Here is a 16114-nt window from a genome sequence, read left to right on the forward strand (position 1 = left end):
ATTCTACGCGAAAAAAGAAGTCGAAACTATAGAATAAAAATTTTTCCTTTGGGGCTTTGTTTTCGAGAAAATCGACTTTGAATTTTCGCTCGGTACGCGTGCACTTTATCACGTCTCGTTATAATGGATCTCACTATAGATCGTTGTCTCGATGGAAAAATTAAAAAAAAAAGAAAAAAATTGAAAAAAAGAAATTTTTATTCTATATTTTCGACTTCTTTTTTCGCGTACAATCATCCCCTTTCCGCTTGTACCATCAGTTACCAACCACCCTGTATATTGAGATATGTATAATTTTGTGTGCCAGAGTAGATTAGCCGCGTAGTAGCGACACGCGTATGTGAATATGAGTGTGTGGAAGTATGTGTGTGCACAGCGTCTCGAAAAACAGATGAATGTAACTGTCCCGTTGGCAGTGTGGCATGGATGATGGTGAGACAAAGAGAGTGCTGAGACACGTGCAAATGTATATCGACGAAGATCCTGGAAATCGTTTATTAAATAAATCTTAAACTATTTTAATATGAATTCTAAACGTAACCTTAATGTTCCTTTACTTTTATTTCGGCGATTAAGATCCACAATTTTCTACATTATAAAATGAGAGAAATTTTCGGGACAAGCTAATATTTATACATGTTCGAACGTATGCGATTTTCTGATCTATAATAATAGATCTCATTGAGAGAATATGAAATGAATTAAACGGTGCAAAGTTTAAATCTGGCTTCTGGAATTTTGTTAACAGCATGCGACTAAATGACGACATGTGTAGAACATTGACTGGGACGGTGGACAAAAGATACAACGAATATAAACGAAGAAAACATAGTAACTTCGTAGTAACACAAGTAAGTTCTTATATGATTTAATGTGAGTTCTTCACAGCATACAGTTGCAAGTAAAGTTCAATAATTTTTTAATGTTTTATCAGGTCTAAGTGTCCTGTTTTTCTACAACCGTCCTAATACTTATGGCGAGCATGTACATTTAAAAAAGTTGAATCTTGTTCCGGATTCCGAACACAATGATATATCAGATTCAACGAAACACGGCAATCGCGTTGTTAAAAGAAGTTAAGCTTCAAAGATTAAAGATACAAGGTGTTCGTTCACGGAACAATGGCGGATTCCGATTTACATTACAAAGCTTTAACCTTCGAACTCGAAACCATCCAGTGAAATGCTTAGCTGCGCAACGAACGTTTTAGAGGGCGATGAAAAAAAATAAATAATAAAACGTACGAGATGGGGCAACAAAGCTCATCAAGCTGCGAGTTAAAAATTTTTAATAACCCGAATATCTCGTAAAAATGCACGGTCCAGCAAACACCGATAAAATCGCGACAGAATTAAAAAAGTTACGTGGCATTCTTCACGAAAGCTACGTTTTCACAATATTAAATGTCAAGCAGCCTACAACAACGCGCTCCAAACTTCCTCCTTTCGTCGATAAAAAAAGAAAAAAATGACAATCGTTCTAGATCTATCGTTACATCGTATAAACGATTATTTTCTATCTATTAGTCGAAGATGATCCGATAACGATCAAAGCAGGAAGCTTTAGAGTATAAGCTTTAGACCCACTGTGAAGAATTCGGACGTCGTGGAAGCTTATGGTCAACGCTTAAGTTCATCCGCTATAATCAAAAATGTTTTTCGTGGAAAAGAAAACAAGTCGCTCGTACATCGACGTGGTAATTGAGTTAGAAAGGCCAATCTTTCGTCAGTTCCATGCTTCGTCCTTTTATCAGAGATCGACATTACCTTGTACACTGCACATAATCGACACTTTCAGTCGCGTTATCGATCCAGGTTTGCGTCTCTTTCACGCAGAGAGATCTTGTGGTCGCTCGAACACGATCATGCAATCAAAATTCAGGAAGTAATCGTGACAACGGTCAAACGCATAGCTACAAATAGAATTGTATTGGAAACACCAATATTGGAACGTAATAATTGAACACTGTTCGATCTACGCACCCTCGAAACCGATTGCCGATATTTCAGTGAAATATACGGAGAAAGTATAACGGTTAGCTAGCGAAACAATATTTTTCTAGTTTATTCTTCAATTATTCCTTATGGAAATCTATTCTTTGTTTTCGATAAATTGCTTTGTTCGAATCTTGTCAAGCACTATTACGCATCAAAGTGTTTGCCGGTGTTACATTACGAGCACACTCGATAAGGTATTTATCGTAGAAAGCTTTGAACGCCAAGTACCGTGGCACCTGCTTCTCTGTTTCAGCACGAAACTGCTCGTACTACGTTTGCGAACGATCAAACATTGTACTAGTCGACTGAGAGATTACCATAAAAAGAACGGTGTAATTTGTACGAAGATTATGAAAAATATTATCTACCGTTAGCCAGGAAACTGAGACGAGCGCTTTTATGAAACAATAAATCAGGCCGAATTAAATATTTCTAGATAACAACTCGATAGACATATTTGCGATTCTTTGAATTTCAATCGTATTATTACCGTGTCGCGCTTCGGGTCTATTCTAAAAAAAAAATAAACTGGAACGAAGTGCAACGTATTAATAACACGATTGAAATCCGAAGAATTACAAATTCACATTGCCTGTTCATCGAGAAAAAGAGTTCAAGATCTAAAACTTAACGAACTCTCTCTTCTTCTCTTTCTTCGATTACTTTTCGCAGATTCAAAGAAACTCAACCACAAAATCAGGAACTAATTAACCAAACTACTAACGATACAGAAATCATCGTCCTCTGCTACCTACTTTTACCACTGTCACAAACCATCGACGTGAAAACTGATTCGAACGATGAACCATCTACCGTCGAGACGACCGAATGATCAGAATCCTAGAAAAATACACATCAAACGGAACGACTGTTGAAACAACGGAAGGAATGAAACGCCGCTGTATTTCACTCGTATTGTTTCGCCGTCCTAGAAATCTACACGGAACAGCTAGTTCTTCACTGATAAAAACCGTTCCGTTAAAGTTGAAGTAGAAGGAAGAAATATATTGGGCTACGAGGAGGGACAGGACGTGATACGAATCCTCGGTTCCTTGCATAACGAAATTGCAAGAAAAATTCCCGCGACGCGTCAGAAACATCGGTCCGGAGAAAATTCGCGTTAACCGCGAAACTGCGCCAAAGTCTGCAGCATCGTGGTGTTCTCGAAGGGCTTTTCACTGAAAGTCGAAGGTTTTACGGTGCAACCGGTTGACCTGAATGTCATTCGCTCCGAAGAATGGTCCTTTGGCCTTGAAAACCATCTTATCGAGAATCGACATTGTTTCGAATACTACTTTAAGAATCATTCCTTTTCTTCTTCGTTAATTATTGTGTAAATTGATAGGATAAATACAGTGATCTTTGTAATACTCTTTTGTATCCATTGTAATTTCTTATATTCGTATTGATTTCTAACGCGTATCTACGTACGCACGTGTGTTTCACGTTGCCTAGATACAATTGCAAAAATATAAACAATACCGGTATTATCGAGTATCAATAAGAATAATTATACCAATTTACGAAGATAAGGATAGTGCAGAGTACCGATAACGTGGCGTGAACGGCAGCGTAATAATTACACAATAATCTATGTGTTGTATTAACTTTCTTTCGTGTGAATATTAAATACACGATATAATGCCATATCTTAAGTAGGTTTATTACGAGCTGTTTAATTAACGCGACTACGCAACCCGTTCAACGGTGTTTTGGTATCAGGATAAATTTACCACGAAATATCCACATGTGTATTTTTCAGAATTCTCGATGAATTCAGAAGAATTGAGAAGTCTGGATGAATAACAAATATCCTATTAAATTGTTTCTCTCGAAAGATCGAGTAACTTTCGTACGAAAAATTCTGTTACATTCTGGATAGTTAAAAGGATACTTAAATCGAACACCAGCGTACGTACGTACACTGTGAAATAAGGAATACCGCAGAGAAATCATAAAAGCACGTTATAGAAGCCATTCCGAGCTTATAAGCTCCCTATTGTGTACTTTCCTGAGCTCGAATTTCCAGGATTTCCAGATATCTCGGATTGTTTATCAAGGACCGATTGCTAATCTGGAAAATCTCTGTGACTACTTCGTAGGAGTTTGCGAAGGGAAGATCTGCGATAGGACGTACGCCAAGAATTTTCGTACGTGATTAACCATTCGGACGACATTGGCAAATTTTGAACAGGATGTCTCGCGTAATTAGGATAAGCTGCAGCTCCGAAACGATAGAAAATAGAGAACAATTTCATTAGGCACGATTAAACGGTTTCGAACGACGTAAGATCTATTGGGTTGGCAACTAACAGATTGCGGACTTTGTCGATGCCACCTAATGAAATTGTTGAAAAAATGGAGATAATTTTGAAATATCCGAAACGCTGCCAGTTGCGCAACGTGCGCCAGTATAAGTGCGAAACTGGCAACGTTTCGGATACTTCAAAATTATCTCCATTTTTTCAAATTGGATTGTAAATCTTTTTACGCGTCGTACATCGTTCGTCGGGCCGTTTAATTCCGTTCCATGAGATTCTTCTCTATCTTCTACCGTCTCAGGGCTATGCACAGTTTAACCAAGTGAACGTGAAACACTCTGTATACATGTAATTGTTGCAACGTGCTATAAACGAAGTTGGAAGTTTCCTACAATTTCGTCGATCAAACGAGATCGACTTATTCTTGCGATATGAATATTAATAGAGAATAAAGTCTATATTTATCGGGGCGTTATTTTACAAAAGCGTTATCGAATAAAATGGAAATTGATATTTCAAACTCATCGCTGCTTTTGTTTGAAAAATAGCTATAAAATTAATGCGTCAAACACGAAACGTTCGCTATGGTAAAAACAGCCCTTCGCGATACTTAATCCACTTTAATTCTCGGTTATTAATTATCTTCGATAATGGTGCACTCGCGATAAAAAAAAAAGTTATTCAGCCAGTAAGAAGAAAGTAGCATGGATATAGAAGGGAAAAATTACAGAGGATTTGCGTGAAAGAGAACGCTATAAAAATCTATAAAAATGTAGCATTTTAAAGAGCTGGGTGAATGCGAACGTCAGGCTTTGCTCATCGCGGCGAGGCAGAATTAAATTTGCGAAAATTAACTGTATATAACGTAATGCGTCCAATGCAGCTAATAACGAGAGCTTGATGAACGCTGAAGGAAATAAGAGACGCGCAAGTCGTGACAAAATGTAACGAGTTCGTAATGCAACAAGTTCATAACGACTATGCTTTCTTCGTACGAAATGAAAACCTCTCATCCTGATTCAAAAAAAAACAAATTTCAGCTTCGGTACGTAACTTCTATCCTAACATGTTCTCTGAAGAGGCTGAGTAAGTAGTTCCACGATGAACGACGAATTTCAAGATATTTAAAAGTAGGTAATTCAATTACTTAAAATTAATTTCTACCGACGAAATGCTTCCAATGCATAAATACAGGGTGGTTGGCAACTGGTGGTACAAGCGGAAAGGGGTGATTCTACGCGAAAAAAGAAGTCGAAACTATAGAATAAAAATTTTTCCTTTGAGGCTTTGTTTTCGAGAAAGTCGACTTTGAATTTTCGCTCGGTACGCCTGCACTTTATCGCGTCTCGTTATAACGGATCTCACTGTAGATCGTTGTCTCGATGGAAAAATTAAAAAAAAAGAAATTTTTATTCTATATTTTCGACTTCTTTTTTCGCGTACAATCACCCTCTTTCCGCTTGTGCCACCAGTTACCAACCACCCTGTATATCTAAGTAAATAAGGGACAGATACAGCTCTATGACGAGCCGTAGTATGTTGGGGTACTCTCCTTTAATTGCCTCTCGCTAATTGGCCGCAATCGTAAAAGGTTCATTTTACAATTACTCTATACCTTTTATGGACTCTACAATTCCGACATAGAAAGTTAGAACGCTCTCCTTTAAATTGCCTCGTTAATCAACTGGGTCGGATCATATTCGAAATCATACCACATTGCAGAAAACATCGATCGGTTTTATTCTATGTCAACTTACAAAGCCGATGAAATCAACGGATCTCTATTCGAACGATTTTCCTGTCGATTTTGACGAATGGCACGATTGAAAAAGAACATTGAAACCTCATGCTATTTTCGATGGTCCAATTACTTAACCCGTTAACACTCGCGCCCGTGTGACACACGAGCACAGCCAACCAATCATTTTTAACACATTTCCTGCACTAATAAACAGTCACGTTTTCGCGTTTATTGCACTCGCCTTCTCTAGTTTTAGCTTACGCTCTACAACTTATTGTATCTATGAAAAACCGTGAAATACAACGTTAAACTCACAAAGGATAGCTGGGAAACAATTCTGCCGAAGAAAAAATCGCGCATCTATAATCGGTTGGATGGAAGAGCAGGTTCAGGGATTAAACAAGTCGACAAAGAAAGCCGATTGGCCCGATAAACCAACCGATAATGGAAATCGCGATCGATGCTGGAAAACGGACGATGCGTTTGAGAAACACGACGACACGAAACGATATCGAACGGTACGCGAAATAAATCGAAAGCTTTTCATCTGGCGAGATAGGTGGTACTCGAGTAGACTTTAGCCGTGAAGCAGAGCCCAAGAGGCATCCAAGAGACAGTTTTAATGACCCTTCGAAAGTACGCGGCCCGAGTTCGCCATCTCCACGGCTATTTCGTTCCAAGCAGCGTGCTAGCCAAAGGTACTGGCACTGCAACTAGTAGCCGCGGGTATTCCCGCTGGCAACGTCAGCACACTTTGTCACCTGGTTAGGGGATCGTTTTTCTACGCTGTCAACCTGGCCGTACTGGCTGGAATACAGAAATTCATGGAGCAGCTTCTTGCCTCGCGATCATCTACACGTATGTACCTACGTTCTAAATTCTACGAGTTGGCAAAGTACATTTCAAAGGACACGCTTCAAGTACCTTCGTTAGTTTTCAGCGGACGAAAACGTAATACCGAGGGAAAATATTCCATTCGTTTGAGGTAATACGCTATCACATAATCATATTATACTGAATCGTATTATACTGAAAGATTGCTAACTTATTGAGATTCCGTGTAACGCGCTGATTATCAAACTGCGAATTTATCTGCAAATTCAGATTTTTAAGAATACAATCGAAGAAGTAAAATCACTATATTCGATATACTTTTCTGTGCAATTTCGCGCTTTTAAATTTTCTGTAAAAAGACACGAATCCGTGGTCTACTGATTACGACGTGTATTTAATACAGAAAGTCGTCCAATGGGACGCGCGATTTTTCAACTGTTCGGGATTACGTGACAAAAAGGAGTTTTGAAACAGAATTTATCGGTATCGAGTGTACGACAAATGGCCATAATCAAATTCTGATAAATTTTTACTCGCGACACTTTCTGTTACACGGTATTTCAAGCAAATGCTTAAAAAATCGTTCGTCACGTTAAAACACCCTTTTATACTGCGGTATACACCTCTGTATATACCTCTCAATCACAGAGTTGAAACGTTAAACGAAAAAGTAAATCTGGCAACGATAAACACTACGATTCTTTCAATTGATCGTGAACGATTTTAATTTGCTAGGGAAAATCGATATATAAAGGATGAAAGATTAAAACGATCGTTTCATTCAGATTTTCTATACAATTCGAGTAATTTTACTACTCTTGAAAAAAATGCTGTAGCTTCGAGTATCGATCGATTAAAAGCCGCCGGTACTCAACTTAAAATTCTTCAGGCACGGCCTCTTTAACTGAGAAATATATCCTCCATCACTGGGCACGTTCAGAGACAAAAAGACATAGATAATCGTATAACGTGTATCACGAGGACGAGTTTCGATCCTCGATTGCAACAAAGTTACTTCTAAAGTGTCGCGATCGTGCGACACGTATCGAGCAAGTTCGCGAGCGAGCCTTCAAAGAAACATCTTACGAAGTTTGAATATTCCTAGATACTTGTTGAAGTTACAATTTGTTTTTAAAATTACATTTCGCTCGCTATATTTATCAGACGGGGCACTTTTCGCGTATAGATTTTCCGTTGACGAATAATAAATACGAATAACAAATCTTACAATAATTTATAAAAATAAATTCCACGAAGAATCATTACATAGTTATTTTATCGAGATAACGCGAGAACGAAAGGACGACGTATACGTACAATTTTAATACTAATTGAGCTCGACCGTTTTGTTAATTTAATCGTACCTTTGACAATTTGACAATTTTACCACGTTTGTACGATAATTTCCCTGTATTTCGGATAGATGGATATAACAGGCTTTCGTTTTCGTTATGTTTCGCGGTTTAGCGGTTTACACCCATTGCATCCATTTACTGGTTATTCATATTTGCCGATTTTAACACGATAAACCAGAGAGAAAACGTATATCTTAAAACATCCAAAGCGTCGCCACGTGGTTTTCTTGCGAAACCTTCGAGATTTAAATAATACACGTTGTCGTGATATATTAAAATTCAATTAACACGAAGAAATAATCAGAAGTTTATACATTATCTGGCTTTATAAATCTCGAATAAATATCTGTTAAACTTACATTCTCAGTTTTAGTAAGAGAATCAAGTTAAATTATTCTGTATTGTTCTATTGGAATATCATACCTCACAGTTTATGACAATATTCCGTTTATCGTCGAATTTTACATAATCCGTGGAAGCATAGATTTGGTAGAAACAATGAATTATACTTAATATGTATACGCAATTAAACCACTTAAACATTACACGTACAAACGAATGTAATGTTGTATATAATTAAATATGCAAATAAGACGTACAATGAAATATGAAATTCAAGCATGATACAACGTCGCGCGGTACAAAAGCATAGCGTTAGATTTAACAGAATATTATTCGTCTAATTGTAAGAATGGGAAATACAAATTAAAATCAGCGATCGTAAGCGATCATTTCGGAATAACGAACGGGAAACTGGTACATCGAAAATCGATATTTCGCTAAAATATAACGATATAATTGTAATTGCAGGTTTAACTGGAAACTCGTATAGAGATAGAAAGCTACATATACGAAGATATAACCGAATGTAGAGATTTCGTTTGGAAGAGACGAGACATAAAGTAATACGGTCAACTCAGTTTAGTTCCAGGTAAACCACGTGTTGAAGCTTGGCACGTTTGCGTGAGAATCGAACTACGAGGCGTAACAGTATATAAGGCTCGGCCGAATATAGCCGAGTTATCAAACTTGGCAATAGCAACTACTAAAAAGTTTCGAGTGGAAGAGTACGCATGGAATTATCGCTACGTTTGCCCTGAAAAGAGTATCGATGTTTGCTGTATTAATTAAAAATATTTTTCCTCTTTGATAGCGACTCGACCAAATCAGTTATCTTTCAAGTTCGATCTTCAACATCGTTGCCGGTTGTTCGTTTCAATCTCCGAATCGAAGAGCACTTTTCAAGCTCTCGCAGTTTCCATCGTTAGATGCGATACGATATATGCCATACAAGTTTGATATTCAATCGTATTATTAGCATTATTTAAATACAGCTTGTTTCTTCTGCAAACTTGTAAAGTTATTGTTGAGAATTTTGGATAATAGCCGAAACAATGGTATAGGAACACTAAATTTACACTTAGAATTTATATTAGAATAGTTATACAGGGTGGTTGGCAACTGGTGGTACAAGCGGAAAGGGGGTGATTCTACGCGAAAAAAGAAGTCGAAAATATAGAATAAAAATTTTTCGTTCGAGGCTTTGTTTTCGAGAAAGTCGACTTTGAATTTTCGCTCGGTACGCGTGCGGTACGTTATAACGGATCTCACTGTAGATCGTTGTCTCAATGGAAAAATAAAAAAAAAGTTAAAAAAAAATTTTTATTCTATATTTTTGACTTCTTTTTTCGCGTAGAATCACCCCTTTTCCTCTTGTACCACCAGTTACCAACCACCCTGCATATTTATTTGATAAACGATTTCAAAGATATTCATCGATACACACTTGCACGCGTCTCAGCATTTTCTTTGTCTCGTCTTCTTCCATACCAGACTTTTAATCGACTGAACAGTTTACATTTCTTTGTTTTCGAGACTCCGCGCATACACATACTTCCACACACTGATATTCGCATACATGTATCACTACTACGCAGGTAATCTAGTCTAGCACATAAAATTATGCATATCTCAATAGTTATAAACATCGATAATGTGCTTTTACGGTATTAAATTGGAGTTTGAAATAGAAAACCAGATCTATACGTAGCTAGACTATACTCACGTTGTAATTAATATACAGAATAATGTTCGCAAAACACGGTAAAGTTCATAGTTTTATTTATAAAAAAATACACGATAGCGTGATTCTAGAATGGTTTTCAATTTATTAGTTAGTTGGCTAGTTTTTCGTTATTCTCCGCGCAAAACATTTATCGGTCATAAAGCAGCCATTATCAGTAATTAGTCTAATTTATACTGAATGATTTAAAGGAGCGTAGGGTAAACAGTTGGCGAAATTGCTTATCGCAATGACACGCTTCACAGGGAGGATATCCTGATGTTTTAATTCGTTCTACCATAACTCAAAGATAATTGAGTCATTTAATAACAATGATAAACATAATTCACGGATGCTATGAATATTCAACCATTAACATTGAAATACCAACGAATATAGCGTGAACGAACGATCCGCGAAACACTTATGAAACCTTCCGCGGTCAAACGAAAACACGCGTGACTATAATCAACTTTTAAATTAATTTCAAAGAAACAAACTCTGCGAAGGAAGAAAAAGGAAAGCGTAAAATCACCGTAAATTGCAACGGTCTCTGGAATGATCCTTTTAAAACCACCGTGTTTAGATTTGAATCTCTGGCACGATAACCGGGCGAGTTCGGTTAAAAACTTTGGCTCGACAGAATTCCGCAAGTTGTATGTATACGCTGCGTAAGAAACTTGCATATATAAATAATGCATGCATGTGTATTACGAAATACGCCACGAAACATCGAAAGGCTAAGACCTGAGACCGATAACGTTCAAAATATATTTTCGTTAAATATCAACGACTGTCTCAATGCCCACCTTCCTTCGGGATAAGCGAACAAGATTTTAGTGGTACGAATCGCGCAAGAATACTGGAAGACAATATGAATTTGAATACGATAATCGCCTTGAAACATTGACGGTCTCACCAATCTTGTGTTTGCATTGAGAACGATGATAAATATTGTAGTATCGTGGACGAGGAGCCTAGGAGGGTGTCGTGCGAATTGTAAACGAGCGGTTGTTGAGCGTGTGCATGATGGGGCTTAAACAAAAGATATCAGAGAAAAGACAAAGGGTTGCTAAGAGACATAAACGAATTAACGGCAGTATGAGTTGAGAAGCCAGAGAGTGCGGATTGCGTTGTAGAGATAGTGTCGTTAGCGTTGCTGAGAGAGAGTTGAATCTGTGTTGACGAGAATTGTTAATTAATATACGTATATATACGTATATATACGTATAATATACGTATATAATATATAATACGTTGTTACAATTAGTTCATGTTAAGTAACCATTGTTTTCTGTTTAATCCATTTATTATTAATAAACTAATTATTATTATATTTACGATACTACAATATTATTTGTCTGTGAGCTGTATACTTAATATCTTTCTTTTCTTATTGTTTACAACTGTACTGTAGGATCTTATACCACAATTAATTTATTAGTAATAAATGGATTGTACAGGTGTTGATTAAACAGGGAACGATGGTTGTTTAACGCGAACTAAATATAACAGCGTGCTATAATTAAGATAACTAGATAGTTAATTTGCAACTCTCGTCACCACGGATCCAACGCTCTCTCTCACGCGGACCACACTCTCTCGACAACGCTAGCAACACTCTCTGCCTGAATTCTCGGTTCACTCTCCGGCTTCTCTACCGACACTGACTGTTAATTCGTCTATGTTCCTTGGCATCCCTTTGCCTTTTGTCTTAGCTCCACCACGCACGTGTTCCGCAACCGCTCGTGGCCAGAGTCATGTAGGGCCTTTTCACGAAATTATTCGATCGAAGGACCAACGACACATTCATGGCCCTGTCGGCACCTCTGCTTTCTCGCAACACTGTTTATGGTTCAGCCGATTCTTAGGCCTTTTGTCCACGATACTACAGTACCATGTAATTGGATAATTGAAATTTCGAAAATTTTTGACTAATCCAATATTTTTAATCGAAGAGAGGGATGGAAATAGGAAGAAGATAGAAAAGAGATGCAAAGCCACTTCGATCGTAGATTTGTTTCCTAGTCTTTCTATTCGATGCTCGTGTCCCGTGTATATGAGGAAAACAGGAGGAACGAGGGAAAGACAATATTGACCGAGGAAGACGGGTAAACAAAACATTTATGTAGGGAACTGGCCGAACAGCCTGCACCTTGCTCAGTCTCGCTGGTCGAAGGAACGCGTTCATATTTTTTCTATTCGTTGGACGTTACTGTTTGTCGACCTCTTGTCGCTCTAAATTACCACCTGTGGTTACTCGATAAACTTGCCCGGTTGGAGAAAGATTGCGCCGCGCGTGAAGACCTCGCGATCTCGCCAACGAAAAGCAAAAAAGGGAAGAAAAAATAAAAATAACACAGGTACGGGTCAAAGGTATAATCTGGCGAAGTTTCTGGCGTCAATTGCCTGCACAATTACGAGTTTTACATCGCACGAGCACACAACATGCAACACGAACTTAAAAAAAAAAAAAGAAAAGAAAGGATCCCGAGGATTATAATTTCGATCAAATTCGGATAAGTTTTGCCAGTACTTCATCTGGACATGCAAAATTTGTCACGCGTTAACAGCGCGATGGAAGAATTAGGAAGTACGTGTAATAAAATTTGTTTCTACGATATTTGTGACGAAAGCAACGCGTGTCTGACCATAGACAGACCTCTTTCACTTACGCTCTCTTGCGAACAAGCTAACAGTACATATTGCTATCGCAAACCTACGTTTCTCTTTTGTTATCCATACGAATAAGTTAGGGTTTATAGCGTTATTTTTATTATCCGTAGAAAACAATATGAAAAACAGAATTACAAGAAAAGAACGACAGAAATTAATATATAGAATCGATGTACACGCCTATTTGAGAGAAGGTTAAAATTCTACCTATCCGACGAGGAAAGAATTAATGAAAACCGGTAGAAAATTAATTACGCGAAGCCCTTGCTATCAATGTTATCATGCTCTAATTATGGTGGCGAAGGTACATGCGAAGTTTACACGAAACGCGGTGTAGCATCGCGATAAGTAAAATTTACCGCTTAATGTACGAACATGTATATAAAATGTGAACGTAATGCTAATTACAGTTCTCGGTCTCGTAATCGGATCGATAATCCGATTACGTGCAATTGTAATGTGGAAAAACCGTGAAAAAAACGCGATTCGCGAACGCGCGATAGTCACAGGTTTGAAATTACCTTTCTTACAACGCTACCTCCGATTTTCGTCGATTTAACGACGTACGCTAATCAGATTCTACCTTGTTGATGCCCGTGTGAAACACACGAACACGATCCGTGCGATATTACCCGCAACAACCGCGTCGTGTTTTCACGCTTGAAAAACAGACGCATCTTTCGCCAATCCTTTTCGCGTAAAATACATTTTTCTTGGAATTCGGATTGACTGAAAGTAATATAGTGATACAAAGAGAAAAAGGAAGTTTTCGATACACTGGATTAATATCGTTATTTACATATTTAGATAAAGCTGTGGTCGTTTAATTCAATTCTAGATAATTAGGTCGAACGGTTGGATTCAACAAGTTTTAGAAGAAACGAAACGTATAAAATTTTTGGCGTAGCTCCAAAGAACGATGGTCTTCGTCGTTAACCAACATCGGTTAACCTTTCTTGGGAATTTCTATAGCGTAACGGAACAACAACGAGCCCTAAGAATACCAGAGACCGGAAACTTTTAAGAAATCGTGCACGACGAGGAATTTTCTTGCGCTTTCTCGAGCTCATCAGCTTTTCGAGTTCAACGACTTTGCTCAGGTTTCTTACGTACGGGTTGAAAACAAAGGAACTAGAAGAAAAGTCGACGGCTTGCGTTCTAATTACAACCGACGTGGTAACAAAGTGAATTTCAACGTTTGTTTTTCTATCCACGCCTTTTTCCATTGAGCCGACAATCTCGAATAAAATAACATTTTATTCAACATGGTGAATGGAAATCATGCAGTTACCAGAGAACCGCGATAGTTTGTGCCTAACTCTCTATAAAATAATCTAAAATAATCGCAACATTCGACATTTAAAGGTGAATTCGATTAAAATGGAATTGCGCGAAATGTAAATATAAGATACAGAACGCAGGAGAATTTTCTATAGAAAAACTTCTCTATAAATAAATTTCTCTACGCCTTTCTATTAATTGAAACTTAAATTAATTAATTCAAACTCGATACAATTGCAGGAAGCTCCATCGGCTAAGACAAATTTTATACTGTCTCGTCGATCATTCTGTAGAATTTATCACGGAAGAAAATAGTTTTTCTAAAATTAACTTAATACCTCGATTCGATACGTATAATAAAAAGAACCACAGAGCTTGGTATATTGCGCGTCCAATTTATCCTGATACTTCGACGAAATATTTATTCTATATTTGAGAACTCACACACGCGACATAAGTTTGAAGATATCCTTTCCTACTAGAACTCTGGGTTGACATAAGTTTGTAGCATGTACCGGATATTGCATTCTTTGAGAACATCTTTCACGAAGGGCAGAATCGCAGTAGTATAGATTGCTTTTTAAACCGACTCACTTCGGTCTCACTGTGATACATTCGAACCTATCCTAGAGTCTAAATTAAACTTGCCACTGTATATAAAAAAAAATAAACATTTCCATATTTTACTATTATTGACTGGTTTATTTGATAAAAATTTTCTATTCCTCTCAACAATGGTGATGAGTAAGCGAAGTAAAAGTTTCTTTGTAAAAAGATATAGTTACATCGCAGTAACAAACGACGTAAGTATCAAAATTAGCAAATACAATGTATATTTTGTTAAAAATCTTCACTTCCCTCGCTTACGTCATTCGTTCTATTTTAACTTCTCAGTTACCATAGATGTACCATAAACACATAACAATAGAAAATATTTATTTGTAAAAAGAAACCTTATTTCCAAGCAAAGGACCAACAGCAACAGGCACGAGCTGACATATTTCAAATAAATTAGCACACTATGCGTGAGAAACGTTAATCGACCGTGATTCGTCCATGACGAAAAAATATCTTTGATCTGGGATACCGGTATAGGGTTCGTTACGCACATTTCCTTCGATGAGATGAGATTTTCGATTTCGTCAATTAAATCGTACGTCTCTAACGATAAATCACTCTGAACATGTTCATCGTTCTAAAAAATACATTCCATCTATCGTTTCAAATATTAAGAAAATTAACTTGGTTAATTATAGGAGTTCCAAAATACGATTTTGTATATAATATATTCAGAAATAGTAGAATATGCTGTTAAAAGAACTTTAATTGACCTATTAACTAACAAAGGCGACTCGATTTATTTTCTTAGGAATTAATTACGTTCTTGCACTTGTACATATTATCCTTACTTAACTGATTTAACCTTAAAATCCACCTAACTAACATTAACCTACAAAATTTTTTATTCTCTACCCGAAGGAGATTTTAACCAAGAAATGACTCAGATTAAAAAACTGCGAACTTATATTTTACCAACGAATCAAAAAGCAGCACTAACAGCGATCAATCACGTTTACCGTCAAGAAACGGCGAGGAGCAAAAAAAGGCGATGTAAACAAGACAGACATCGAAGACATCTACGAACGATACGCAATCATCGTTTTTTGCGACCTCGTAGGAATTAGCTGCAAAATGTCGGCAAGAAAAACGATTTAGGCTTGGCGTGCCCCTGCGTAACACGATACATGCCCCGAAAGCTGTCACATCGAAGGACAACGTTATACCCGATTGCGAGACATGTACACAAGAGAAACATCGAGGGAAACGATGCAAACCGGCAAACACTCAGCCCAGAATCCTCTTATCCAAACAAAGCAACCGGAGTTGTACACGACGTGTGTACGACG

General features: G+C 37.5%; 1 protein-coding gene across 1 annotated transcript in view; it reads right to left on the bottom strand.

Moving 5' to 3' along the window:
- LOC117205970 (heparan sulfate glucosamine 3-O-sulfotransferase 5) overlaps window positions 1–16114 on the bottom strand; it is a 152328-nt gene that overhangs the window by 135495 nt on the left and 719 nt on the right. The window lies entirely within an intron of this gene.

Source organism: Bombus bifarius, unplaced genomic scaffold (assembly GCF_011952205.1).
Source record: "Bombus bifarius isolate JDL3187 unplaced genomic scaffold, Bbif_JDL3187 scf7180000007996, whole genome shotgun sequence".
NCBI classification, from domain to species: domain Eukaryota; kingdom Metazoa; phylum Arthropoda; class Insecta; order Hymenoptera; family Apidae; genus Bombus; species Bombus bifarius.